Source organism: Leopardus geoffroyi, chromosome B4 (genome assembly GCF_018350155.1).
Source record: "Leopardus geoffroyi isolate Oge1 chromosome B4, O.geoffroyi_Oge1_pat1.0, whole genome shotgun sequence".
Taxonomy (NCBI): Eukaryota; Metazoa; Chordata; class Mammalia; order Carnivora; family Felidae; genus Leopardus; species Leopardus geoffroyi.
In genome coordinates this window covers 68,143,737-68,156,642 of record NC_059341.1, presented here as the reverse complement: position 1 = coordinate 68,156,642, position 12,906 = coordinate 68,143,737, and the positions used below count along the sequence as shown (strand labels likewise).

Below are 12,906 nucleotides of genomic sequence, written 5' to 3'. Positions count from 1 at the left end.
ATACAAGGAGCAGAATAAGGGACAGTTAGAATATTGCTCTGGAATTAGTCTGCCTGAGCTTTCCTCCAACCTGTAGCTGTTACTAGCTTTGTGTCTTTGGATATCTAAAAGTTACTAAAACTTTCTACACCTCAGATTCTTCATCTATAAAATGGGAACAATAATTGCTCTCATTTTGTGGTATTTTTGTTGGTGGTATTATGAGAAAATGAAAAAAAAATTGTAAGAGCTCAATAAATTGTAGATTCAGTGCATGTGTTAAAGTTGAAAAAACAATACTTATTGTGGGTTTCTTTTATTTGGGGAGGATTTGTTTTTTTATACCAGGGGTTAAGGCATAATAGGGATTTGGGATTTTTAGCCCCTTCAATAATCCACCTTACTAAGAGTCTCAGAATTTGCTGTCCCACTGTGTAGCATGCCCAAGGTTTACACTTAAGGATTCAAGAGTACTTACAGGTATTTGCCTAACTCTAACTTTTAAGTTTGGTTTTTGCTGTCAGCTCCCATTTATTATTTGGTTAAATGTTGTTTTTGTATCTCATCTTCATTGGTCTTTGGAGATACCCATTATTTTCTTAGGAAGCTAGCACTGTTATAAAAATCATATGTATTGAAATTTATCTAAGACCGTAGTTACTAGAATAATTAAGATACTGTTCTGCTTAAAGCAGAAGTTGAGGCTAACATAATTTATAAGTCCTTCTTAATAGGTATTACTTTTTTTAGAAATCATTTCTATTCCTGATTACATAACTTGATTTACAAAATTGTATTTGGTGAACTATATATACTTTTCCATTTCTAAATAGTTCTGAAACATTTCTGTCTGTTCTGCCCCCATTATTCTTCACTGGGGGGATCCCATCATTCTTCACTGGGGGAGAAGGTAAAGGTGGAAAATAGAATAGGGTGGTAAGATTCATTAAGTGAGTATCCCTTTCTCACACATCACAGATTTAAATTATTCATAGTTTGTGTTTTGAATTATTAATCATACTTACCCTGTAGATCGCAATCTCATGTGGTGTATTTTTTGCTCTGCTCAATTCCGGTATTGAGGAAAAACTTTTTTTTCTCTGTCAAATTATTGTTTTTTGTGGTGGTAGTGGGTGGCACCTGCCTGTGCCTACAACCACCACATAAACATAGTGTGTCACCACAGTTGATCAAATTTATGTTGAGGCATGTAGTTTTTGGAAATTTTCTCAAGGTACTTTTGATTTTTCCCCTGATAACTATAACCTACAGAGACCAGGAATTAGACAAATACTGATGTGAGAAGTTGCAGAATGAATAAATTCTAACTTGTATCAAGTCGAGCAGCCATCTTTGAAGAACAGTTTCAGAGTATCTGTAATATGAACCACACAAGAAAGAAATAGCTCTAACCCCTTGCAAAAAGCCTTTTCCATTCAGGTACTCTGTGTTTTTTGATTAGAGAGTTTAGTCCATTTACATTTAAAGTAATTATTGATAGGTGTGTACTTATTGTTATCTTGTTCATTGTTTACTTGTTTTTATAGTTTCTCTGTTCCTTTTTTCTTCTCTTATTCTCTTCCTTTGTGGTTTGATGATTTCCTTTAGTGGTATACTTAACATTCTTTTCTCTTTATTGGTTATGGATTTATTATAGATTTTTGCTTTATGATTAGTTACCATGAGGTTTACACACACCACTTATTTCTATAATAGTCTCTTACCAGTTGTTAACAACTTAAGATTGGTCCCAGTCTAAACCTCAATATTTCTCCCTCCCTCTGTATTTTACAATTTCAGTGTCACATTTTACTTGTGTATCCCAAGTAATTAATCCACTATCTTTACTGTATTTTTACTTTTGTAGGGAGATTTATTCTCTTGTAGGTTTTATTGTAAGTAGTGTGCTTCTTTTTAGCCTAAAGAAGTCCCTTTAACTTTTCTTGTAAAGCCTGTTTAGTGGTTGTGAGCTCCTTTAGCTTTTGCTTATCTAAAAATATCTTTATCTCTTCTTCAGATCTGAATGGTAACTTTCCTGGGTAGAGTATTTTTTTATTGGGATTTTCTTTTCTTTAAGCACTTTGAATATGTCATGCGACTCCTTTCTGGTCTATAAGTTTCTGCTGAAAGCTCTGCTGATAGTCTTATGGGGATTCCCTTGTACATAACAAGTTGTTTTCCCTTACTGCATTCAATATTCTCTGCTTGTCTTTAAATTTTGACATTTTAATTACTGTGTGTCTCTGAGTCTCTTTGGGTTCATTGTGTTTGGAACTTCCTGGACTTTCTGCATCTGGCTGTTGGTTTCCTTCTCCAGGTTAGGGAGATTTTTAGCCATTATTTCTTAAAACAAGATTTTTGTGCCTTTCCCTCTCTCTACTTCTGGGACCTCTAATACGAATGTAGTCCATGTAATTTTGTCCTATAAACACCTTCAGTTGTCTTCACTTTTTTTTCTTTTGACTGCTCTGATTGAATGAATTCTGCTTTGTTGTTCAGTGACTGATCCTTTCTTCTGTTTCATCTAGTCTGCTGGTGAACCCCTCTAATGTATTTTTCAGTTCAGTTATTATACTGTATTCTTTAGCTCTGTGACATTTGTTTGGTACTTTCTTATATTTTTTATCTCGTTTTTGAAGTTCTCATTGTGTTCATCTGTTCTCCTCCACAGTCTGATGAGCATCTTTGTGACCATTATGTTGAACTCTTTATCAGTAAATTCTGTTTCATTAAGGTTTTTTCCTGAAGTTTTATCTTGTTCTTTCATTTAGAATATATTTCTCTGTTTTTTTCAGTTTGCTGTTGTTTTTTGTATAGTAGATAAAACAACCACCTCTCCAATTCTTGAAGGAGTGGCCTTGTGTAGGGAACAAACCTTGTCTTTCAGCTGTGCCCTAAATCTTTGTCTTATCTCAAACTTTTGTGCTTGTCCAAGCAGACTTTTATATGTTTAAATTTTTTTTTAACGTTTATTTATTTTTAAGACAGAGAGAGAGCATGAACGGGGGAGGGTCAGAGAGAGGGAGACACAGAATCTGAAACAGGCTCCAGGCTGTGAGCTGTCAGCACAGAGCCCAACGCGGGGCTCGAACTCACGGACCGTGAGATCATGACCTGAGCCGAAGTTGGCTGCTTAACCAACTGAGCCACCCAGGCACCCCTGTTTAATTTTTTTTTAAACATTTATTAATTTTGTGAGAGAGAGTGCACACACACACAAGCAGGGCAGAGAGAGAGGGAGACACAGAATTTGAAGTAGGCTCTAGGCTCTGAGCTGTCAGCACAGAGCCCGACACAGGGCTCAAACTCACGAACCATGAGATCATGACCTGAGCCAAAGTCAAGCACTGAGCCACCCAGGTGCCCTGACCTTTTATATTTTTAACGGCTCTCAGTAGTTGAGGATATGCCAAGACCTGTCAGTGTCCTTAAGGGGAAGTTCTCAGCACCTAGATTGAGACTAACTGGAAGCCAGGTCATCAGGCAACAGTTTTTAAAGTGTGCAGATACATACAGTCCTGTGGGACTATAAACCTAAATCCCATTATGATGGCAGTTATAGAAATTGGGGTTCTAGACAAGTATAAGCTCTTTTATAGAAGATACTGGTGAGCTGCAGGAAGGCAGAGTACCAAGATAGCCTCTGTAACCTGAGTTTCTTAGAAATATTTCTAAAGTCCACCAGGTATATGCCAAACCTGCCCCTCAGGCCAAAGCTTCAGGACAAACAGAGGCTTCCTTCACCGAAAATCAGGGGTGTGCGTGAATCTGCTGTCTTTGTAGTGCCCTGAGTGTGGCGGCCTGCCAACAACTATTTATCTGATTGCCACAATATCCTAGGACCTAGAAAGGCAAGCTCCCCTGGCCACCAGAGCCTGGAAGTCAAAGGATGTCCACTGGGCAGTGACTGTAAAAACCATGGAGCCAGACGTAAAAACTAGGACACCAGCTCTGTGTAGAGCTTTTCCTCAACCCACAAAGGAGACATTGGCACTCTGGAGCACAGCAGATACAGTTAACAAAGGTAGCTCCTGCCCTCCAAGGTCTCTGGAAAGAATTTGAATCAGCCCTTAGATGCTGCATGTTTAATTAGACGCCTGTACCTTAGGTCACAGCCACAATGATTACCTAATAGGCCCTATTCACAGAAAGACTGAGCTCCTGGGTCTGGTGCCTTTTGCTGTGCACTGGGGGAGGTAACTGTTTAAGAACTCTTTCTCTGTTGGTTGGAGTCTTGTAGGACTTAAAATCATAAACCCATGTGTATGCTACCTACAACAGACTCACTTTACATGTAAGGACACACCCAGACTGAAAGTGAAGGGATGGAATAAGATACTCTATGCCAATGGAAACCAACAGAAAGCTGGAGTAGTTACATCATACATACTGAACTTTAAAGCAAAGACTGTAATAGACAAATGGGTGTTACATAATGATAAAGGGCTCAATCCAGCAGGAGGATATAACATTTGTAACTTTAACAAATGTAACTGTAACATTTGTAACTATTTATGTACCCAGCATAGAAGCACTAAATATACAAAAGCAAATATTAAGAGACTTAAAGGGAGAGATAGAGAGCAATACAATACTAATGAGTTTAATACCCCATTGACATCAGTGGGTAAATCATCCAGACAGGAAAAACAAGAAAACATTGCCCTGATATCAAAACCAGACAGGGGTGCCACAGGAAGAGAAATTACATGCCAATATCCCTGAAGAACATAGATGCAAAAGTCCTCAACAATTTATCAGCAAACTGAATTCAACAGTGCATTAAAAGGGATTATGTACCATGATAAAGTGGGATATTTATTCCAGGGATGCAAGGATGGTTCAACATCTGTAAATGAACCACTATGATACACCACATTAACAAATGGTAGGATAAAAATTATATGATCATCTCAAAATGCAGAAAAAGCATTTGAGAAAATTCACCTTCCATTTATGATTAAAAACTCTTAACAAAATGGTATAGAGGGAATTTACCTTCATACAATAAGGGCATATATGACAAAGCCACAACTAATATTGTTCTTTCAGGAACAAGACAAGAATGCCCATTCTTGTCACTTCTATTCAGCATAGTATTGGAAGTCCTCACTAGAATAATTAGGCAAGAAAAGGAAATAAAAAGCATCCGAATTGAAAAGGAATTAACAAAACTGTCACTATTTGCAAATAGCATGATGTATTTGGAAAATCCTAAAGACTCCATCAAAAAACTATAGTACTAATAAATGAATTAAGTTTCAGGATACAAAATCAGTACACAAAAATTCTGTTTGTTGTGTTTCAATACACTGATAATAAACTTTCAAAGAAAATAATCCCATTTACATATGCATCAAAAATAATAAATTTCCTTGGATAAGTTTAGTCAAGTAAGTAAAATATCTGTATGCTGAAAACTGTAAGATATTAATGAAAGAAATTGAAGAAGACAGAAATAAATGGAAAGATACACTCTGCTTATAGATTGGAAGAGTCAGTGTTGTTAAAATGTCCATGCTAACCAAAGCAATCTATAGAATCTGTGCAATCCCTATCAAAATTCCAATGACATTTTTCAAAGAAATAGAACAAATAATCCTAAAATTTATATGTAACCCCCCCCCCCACACACACACACACAATCCCAAAATAGCCAAAGCAATTTTGAGATAGAATAAAACTGGAGGCATCATGCTCCCTGATTCAGACTGTCTGACAAAACTATAGTAAGTAAAACTGTATGGTATTGGCATAAAAACAGACCCATAAATCAAAGGAAAAGAATAAAGAGCCCAGAAATAAACACACCAATATATGGTCAATTAGTTTACAGCAAAGGAGCTAAGAATATATTACTTGGAAAGGATAGTGTCTTCAATAAATGGTGTTGGGAAAACTGCACAGCCACATGCAAAGGAATGAAACTCGACCACCATTCTATAGCATACTCACAATCAAAACAGATTGAAGACTTGAATATAAGACCTGCAATCAGGAGGCTCTTAGAAAACAACATAAGGTGTAAGCTCCTTGACATAGGTCTTGACAGTGATTATTACTGTTTTTAATCTGACACCAAAAGCAAAAGCAACAGGAAAAAATAAGTCAAGTGGGACTACATAATACTTAAAAACTTCTCCATAGCAAAGGAAACCATCAAGAAAATGAAAAGGCATCTTAATGGGATTAAATGTTTGCAAATCATAAATCTGATAAGGGGCTGATTCCAACATATATAAAGACCTCAAAAAAACCCTCAATAGTGAAAAACCAAACAATCGATTTAAAATGGGGGGGGGGTGTTGAATCTGAATAGATATTTTTTTTCAAAGATTTACAAATAGCCAACAGGTACTTGAAAAAAAGCTGAACATAATTAGTCATTATGACTATGCAAATCAAAACTACAATGAGATACCACCTTATATCTATTAGAATGACTATTAAAAGGACAAGAAATAGCAAGTGTTAGCACAGATTTGGAAATATAAATAGTTTCCCCACTGTGGAAACCAGTATGGAGTTTCCTCAAAAACTTTAAAGTAGAATTACCATTAACCCAGCAATTACATTTTTGGGTATTTATCCAAAGAAGACAAAAACACTAACTCAAAAAGATATGTACACCCCATGCTTGTTGCAGCATTATTTGCAATAGCCAGGATATTGAAACAACCTTAGTATCCATTGGTGAATGAATGGATAAACAAACTATTTTACACACACACAGATAATGGGATATTTCCACCCGTATAAAAGAATGAACTCTTGCCATTTGTGACAACACGTATGGACCTTCAGGGCATTATACTGTGTGAAATAGGTCAGACAGATAAAGACAAATACCATGTGATCTCTCTAATTAAATAATAATAATAATAGGGGTGCCTGGGTTGCTCAGTAGGTGAAGCACCTGACTTTGGCTTAGGTCATGATCTTACAGTTTGTGAGTTCGAGCCCCATGTGGGGCTCTGTGTTGACGGCTCAGAGCCTGGAGCCTGCTTCAGATTCTGTGTTTACCTCTCTGTCTCTACCCCTCCTCCACTTGGGTGTGTTCTCTCTCTCAAAAATAAACATTAAAAAAACAACTTTTTTATTTTTTTATTTTTTTTTTATTTTATTTTTTCAGCGTTTTTATTTTATTTTTTGGGACAGAGAGAGACAGAGCATGAACGGCGGAGGGGCAGAGAGAGAGGGAGACACAGACTCGGAAACAGGCTCCAGGCTCTGAGCCATCAGCCCAGAGCCCGACGCGGGGCTCGAACTCACGGACCGCGAGACCGTGACCTGGCTGAAGTCGGACGCTTAACCGACTGCACCACCCAGGCGCCCCAAAACAACTTTTTTTAAGTAAAAAACCCCTCACAGATAGATTAGTTGTTGCTAGAGGTAGAGCGGATTAATGGGTAAAGAAATGGGCAAAGGAGATATAAATTTATTTTAAAAATAAAAAGCCTTTTTTTGTGTACTACTGATTTGTATTCGTAACTTGAAATTGTTCATTGTAAAATACTTCCTTTGCCCAATTTTCAGATAAAATATTAAGCAAATATTTAATTTGCAAGCCAGAAATATGTTAACTGCTTCAATTCTCCTTGTCTTTTTAAGTACAGGAAGGTAGAAATACTAACAAAAAGAAACTGCAATAATAATCACTACAAATAATAAAAAAACTTATAACTTTCTTTGCTTAGCAGTTTGTTACTGAAAAACCTCCAGAAATTTTACTCTTGAAATTGCTAAAATACTTTTACTTTTTGATGATGTCACTCCACAGTAAGAATCATTATGGTTTGTATGATTGACTATCTCATAAAAAATGTGAATTCTTTATATTTGACAGCTATTTCAAGTACTCCAACTCAAAATAAATTTTAAAAAATTCAATGTTCATTTATTTTTGAGAGAGAGAGCCGGGGAGGGGCAGAGAGAGAGAGGGAGACAGAGGATCTGAAGCAGGCTCCTCACTGACAGCACAGAGCCAGATGCAGGGCTCAGACCCACAAACAGAGAGATCATGACCTGAGCCGAAGTGGAATGCTTAGCCAGCTGAGCCACCTAGATGCCCCCAACTCAAAATTAATAGGGGAGACTCATCCCACAATCCTGGGGTTTATTTAGTGTGAAAGGAATATTTCTGATTGTTGGTTAGTAAGATGGAGTAAGGCAGATAAATAACTATTATCCTACACATTTTTTCACATTGAGAGTGTTTCAGTGTTCAAATTGTTCGAAATGTATTTTCACCTGAAAATTTCTTATTTTGAGGAAAGAGTATGAACTGAAGGTAGGTGAGTGAATAGATGTGAACAAGATGATTTTAAAGTAAGTAGTTTCAATTATCTATGAAAAGTTTGATTTTTTTTTGTTTTGCTTTGCTTTTTGTTTAAAAAAAATTTTTTTTTAACGTTTATTTACTTTGAGACAGAGACAGAGCATGAACGGGGGAGGGGCAGAGAGAGAGGGAGACACAGAATCGGAAGCAGGCTCCAGGCTCCGAGCCATCAGCCCAGAGCCCGATGCGGGGCTCGAACTCACGGACCGCGAGATCGTGACCTGAGCTGAAGTCGGACGCTTAACCGACTGAGCCACCCAGGCGCCCCATGCTTTTTGTTTTTAAATATCATCTATAACATTCAGACAAGGCAGTACATAAATATTAGAAATAACCTATTTCTGTTTATATATTGCAGTATATACAGAATTTAAATCCTGTATAAAGATATGAATCTGCAACTGGAGCCTCAGTAGATAGAAAAATGCGAAAATGTTGAGCATCACTAACAAATACACATGTATTTCTGTTTTCAGTAACAGTACTTGTTCAGGATAATGCAATAATAGATCTTTTATCTATTTTATCTTAATAAAAGCATTTTAATGAACTTTGGAAATTGAAACATTTCAATATCTGAACTTTCTCCCTTTCTGGTTCCCCTGGTCCAAGAATGAGACCCTGACTGGGCCCAACAGCCCCCTCAACTGAGGTTAGCAACATTGAGGGGATGTGTTACTGTAGATGGTTTCCATGTCCCAAGAGGTGCTCTTGTCTTCTGTCACTCTGTTGATAGCCACACCTGTATAGCTAAAAGGTCTGCCATGACCAACTCTGGATATAGTTTTCTTTTTTGGTGGGGAAGTCATGGTTGATGGCTGAAGCAGTCTGCTTCACATCAGTTTGTGTCCATGTCAAGAAAAATGACGAGTTCAGTGTGTGGATGGGGAGACAGGAGGATTGAGGCATATATGTAGGCAGTCAGAGGTCAAAAGGAAATATCACCTTACCCCCACAGACCTTGGGCATTCCAGATTTTATCCCAGGTTTCTATGTTTCTGGGGGTTGGAAGTCACTAGTTGCACCTTGTAGAGAGGCTCACCTTTGAAGAACATGCTATGTAACATCTATGAGTGATCAAATGGGCATTTTGTGTTAAAGGACTGTAATGTGCTTGTGTGGGCATTATTGGAAGGTCACTAACAGAACATTCTATTTTCTTATCTGCAAGCTTATGTAATTCTTTTAGAAACTCTTACCGGTTTCATTATTTCTTCTTATGTATTGCTAACCTGCTGAGTCATTTAGCCGTGAGACTTGAAGAACCGGAGTCTCTAACTCATGTTTCATCACGTAATGTTTTTTTGGGGTTATTTGTATTTGCTTTGTATATTTCTAAAAAAAAGCCTCTTTCAATTCTTGTATGTGTATAATAGGGTAGGTATAAAGAAATTTAAATGTCACTTTATAAAAAATGCTAATAGCCAGGGGAAAGAGGGTGACATGATCACTTATTACATTTGTGATGCTCATTTGATAAAAATTATCATTTGTTTGCAAGAGGTGCAGCTTTTCCTGGTTTTGAAACATAAGCTCCAGTTTGCTCCATTAGTCCTTATGGGACAGACATTGTGATGTAGTAGGCTCAGCTCATCAACAGATTCTGTAAAACAGTATAACTTGATTTCTTTCTTTCACATTATGAGTAAAGGTCAGTTTCAAAAAATTTTTTTGTGTGTGTAACATTCTGAAGGATATACAATTAATTCTCCTTAAAAATTTTTTGAGATCTACAATTGACCTTACAGTACTATACCATAAGATTGACCTTCACTTACTATTTAGATAGTAGAAATTTTGTCTTTGGATCAAGGCTGCCTGTCAGAAAGTTGTGTATTCCACATAACTTTGGCCCATCAGCAATTTGCCTTTTCTCAACTAACAGAATATTACTACATCACCGGTTTGCAAGGAGAATGAAAAATAGCTTTATGATACCCTTTCCTAAAGCTGTCGTGTAATCCTAATTTATGCCATTACCATTATTAATACCTTTTAAAGTCTCTCCTATGTTTATCTTCCTTAGAAAACTTCAAACCCTCCAAGGCAAGGGATTGTGTTACGTTCTAGAAGTTTTGGGAACCTAGGAGAGTGCCTGGTTTGTGGCATGTGCTCAACAATTTTGTTGTGTAATAGAATAAATTAATGAAGGTAATTCTTTGAAAACTTTTACATGAAATTCCATAATCCCATTCATTCATTCTGTTTAACAGTGCATGCTATTTGGAAATTTTATTTTTGTTACTCTTTTGGCCCATTTCATCACCTGTATTCATTTGTGATAGGCAATATCTGATTCTTTATGTTCGAAATCAAGCAGTAGAGTGATGGACAGTTCAGGCTTTGGAGTCAGATGGGGGGGGGTGAGTTGTAGCTCTGCCGCATTTTAAATATGGATTATTGAATATATTAACCTCACTTTTATTCCTGCATTTGTAGAATGGGTGTGAGGTAGAACCCACTTCACAAAGTGGTTTGTGAAGATTGACCATGTAAATAAAGTACTTAGCCTGGCACATAATTAGTGCTCGATGAAACAAGTTTTATCATAGTTGATATTCAGATAGTTGACTTTCCCTTCATGCTAAATAAGCCTAATTTCTTTAACCTGATTAATCAAAGTCTAGTTATTCAGTAGTTCAATTCTCCTTAATTTTAGTTAGTTGAAGAAATGTTTATAGCCTAGGGAAAATGCAAGTAGTAGACTACTATCATCTAGTTAATTATGCCATCTGGTTGCTAGGTTAAATTGTGCCTTGTATTATTAATTATGGGAATTCCTGTTTTTTTTTTTTTTTTGCTTTGATAATCTTTAAAATGTTACACTTGTTGAAGAAATCAGATTTCTTTTTATTTCAGATTAAATTCATTTTGTGGTCATATGCAGAATTTCAGCAAATTTTATTTATAGACCTTTACATCCCCGTGGAGCTAAAATAAACAAAGTGAATTTTGCAAGATTGTGGTTTCAATACCCTGAATGTCATTAAGTCCCAAAAATAAAGAGTGCTGGCTTAGATGTCAGAAGTCCTTCATTCTTATTTTTATTCCCTTGGTTATTAATTTGTGACCTTGGGCAAGCCATTTAACTTCACTCTTACTCATTTTTCTCATCTTTTCCTGCCTTCTCTACCTCACAGAATCTTCATGAGGCTGAAATGAGAAAATATTTGAGGATGGTAAAAATTGTAGAAATCTATGGTTCTTTTGTGTTAAGGCAGTGTTTTGTGATGTTAATTTTATACACAAGATCATAACGTAGTCTGAGGCAATGAAAACATGTCTGTTCACCTGACTTTTTATACCAGATCAATGTCAGAAATATTCAGGAACTGCATTTAATGATTTTTTTATAGTTTCCTTTGAAAGAAAACTTGCAGAGTCATCACATAATAGCTTGTTATTTGTGTCCCCTCCACAGAGTTTGCTGTTACTCAAGCATTGTGGTTCTTTTAGATGAAGGCCCAGCCTAAGTAAACGGGAAAGTCAGCAGATAGAGCTGCAGGAACTTTTTGAAAACAGCTGAACATACCAGTGTTTGTCCTTTTAGTTTGTGAGCCCAAAAGACCTCTGTTTCCTCAGCCGTGTGGATATTTACGTATGTTAACATAATTACTCCTAAATGGCCATGCAATGGCTGCATTGTTTCCTTTCTTGACAAGGACCTGGAGATTTTGAACCTTGAAGAATGCATTGCAGCCTGCGTATGGAGCTGTTTTCCTCTTAGCATTTCTTAGTTCTTAGGGTTCCACTAAGATCAAGTGGACGTGGAGTGTCATGGGCTAAATTTTGTGTCCCTCCAAAATTCGTATGTTCACTTCTTAACCTCTACGACCTGAGAATATGATTACATTTGGCGATAGGGCAGGAGTAACTAAGGGCCACCCATGTGGGGGGCGGTACTCCACTCTGACTGATGTCCTGAGGAGAAGAGGATGAGATCTAGGGATGAGCTTGCACAGATGAAAGACCATGTGGAGACACTCAGAGAGGAGGCAGCCACCAACAAGTCAAGGAGAGAGGCCTCCAGAGACGCCAAGCCTACGACACCTTGATCTTGGACTTCCGGCCTTCAGAACAGTGAGAAAATTCTGTTGTGGAATCCTCCTAGTCTGTGGTATTTTGTTGTGGCAGCTCTAGCAAACAAACAGATCCTGGATGCTGGGCGTTCTCCACTGGGAGTGTAAGAAACTCTACTAGGAGCCTTAAAAAGCCTCCATAATCCACGTATAAATAGAGTTTGAATTTGAATGTAGTAGAGGTTCACAGATTTTACAGTTTGTAAATTCATTTTTTTAAAAGGTAGAAGTGATGGCAAAGCTGCTTTTAGGCATAGAAAAGACAAAGAGGACAGTATTTGAGATGGTTTACTTGAAAGCTTACTTTTAGGGGCACCTGGGTGGCTCACTTGGTTGAGCATCCAACTTGGTATCAGCTCATGTGGTGATCTCATGGTTTCATGGGTTCAAACCCCGTGTCAGGCCCTGGGCAGTGACAACCTGGAGTCTGCTTCAGATTCTCTCTGTCTCCTGCTCTCTCTGCCCCTCCCCTGCTTGCACTCTCTCTCTCAAAATAAATAAATAAACTTC

General features: G+C 37.3%; 1 protein-coding gene and 1 non-coding gene across 2 annotated transcripts in view; one reads left to right on the top strand and one right to left on the bottom strand.

Moving 5' to 3' along the window:
* SLC2A13 (solute carrier family 2 member 13) overlaps positions 1 to 12,906 on the top strand; it is a 381,073-nt gene that overhangs the window by 116,686 nt on the left and 251,481 nt on the right. The gene's annotated exons all lie outside the window — the stretch shown is intronic.
* Positions 9,227 to 9,366, bottom strand: LOC123592320. Its single transcript, XR_006709708.1, has one exon. It is a non-coding gene; the product is annotated as a small nucleolar RNA SNORA67 (small nucleolar RNA).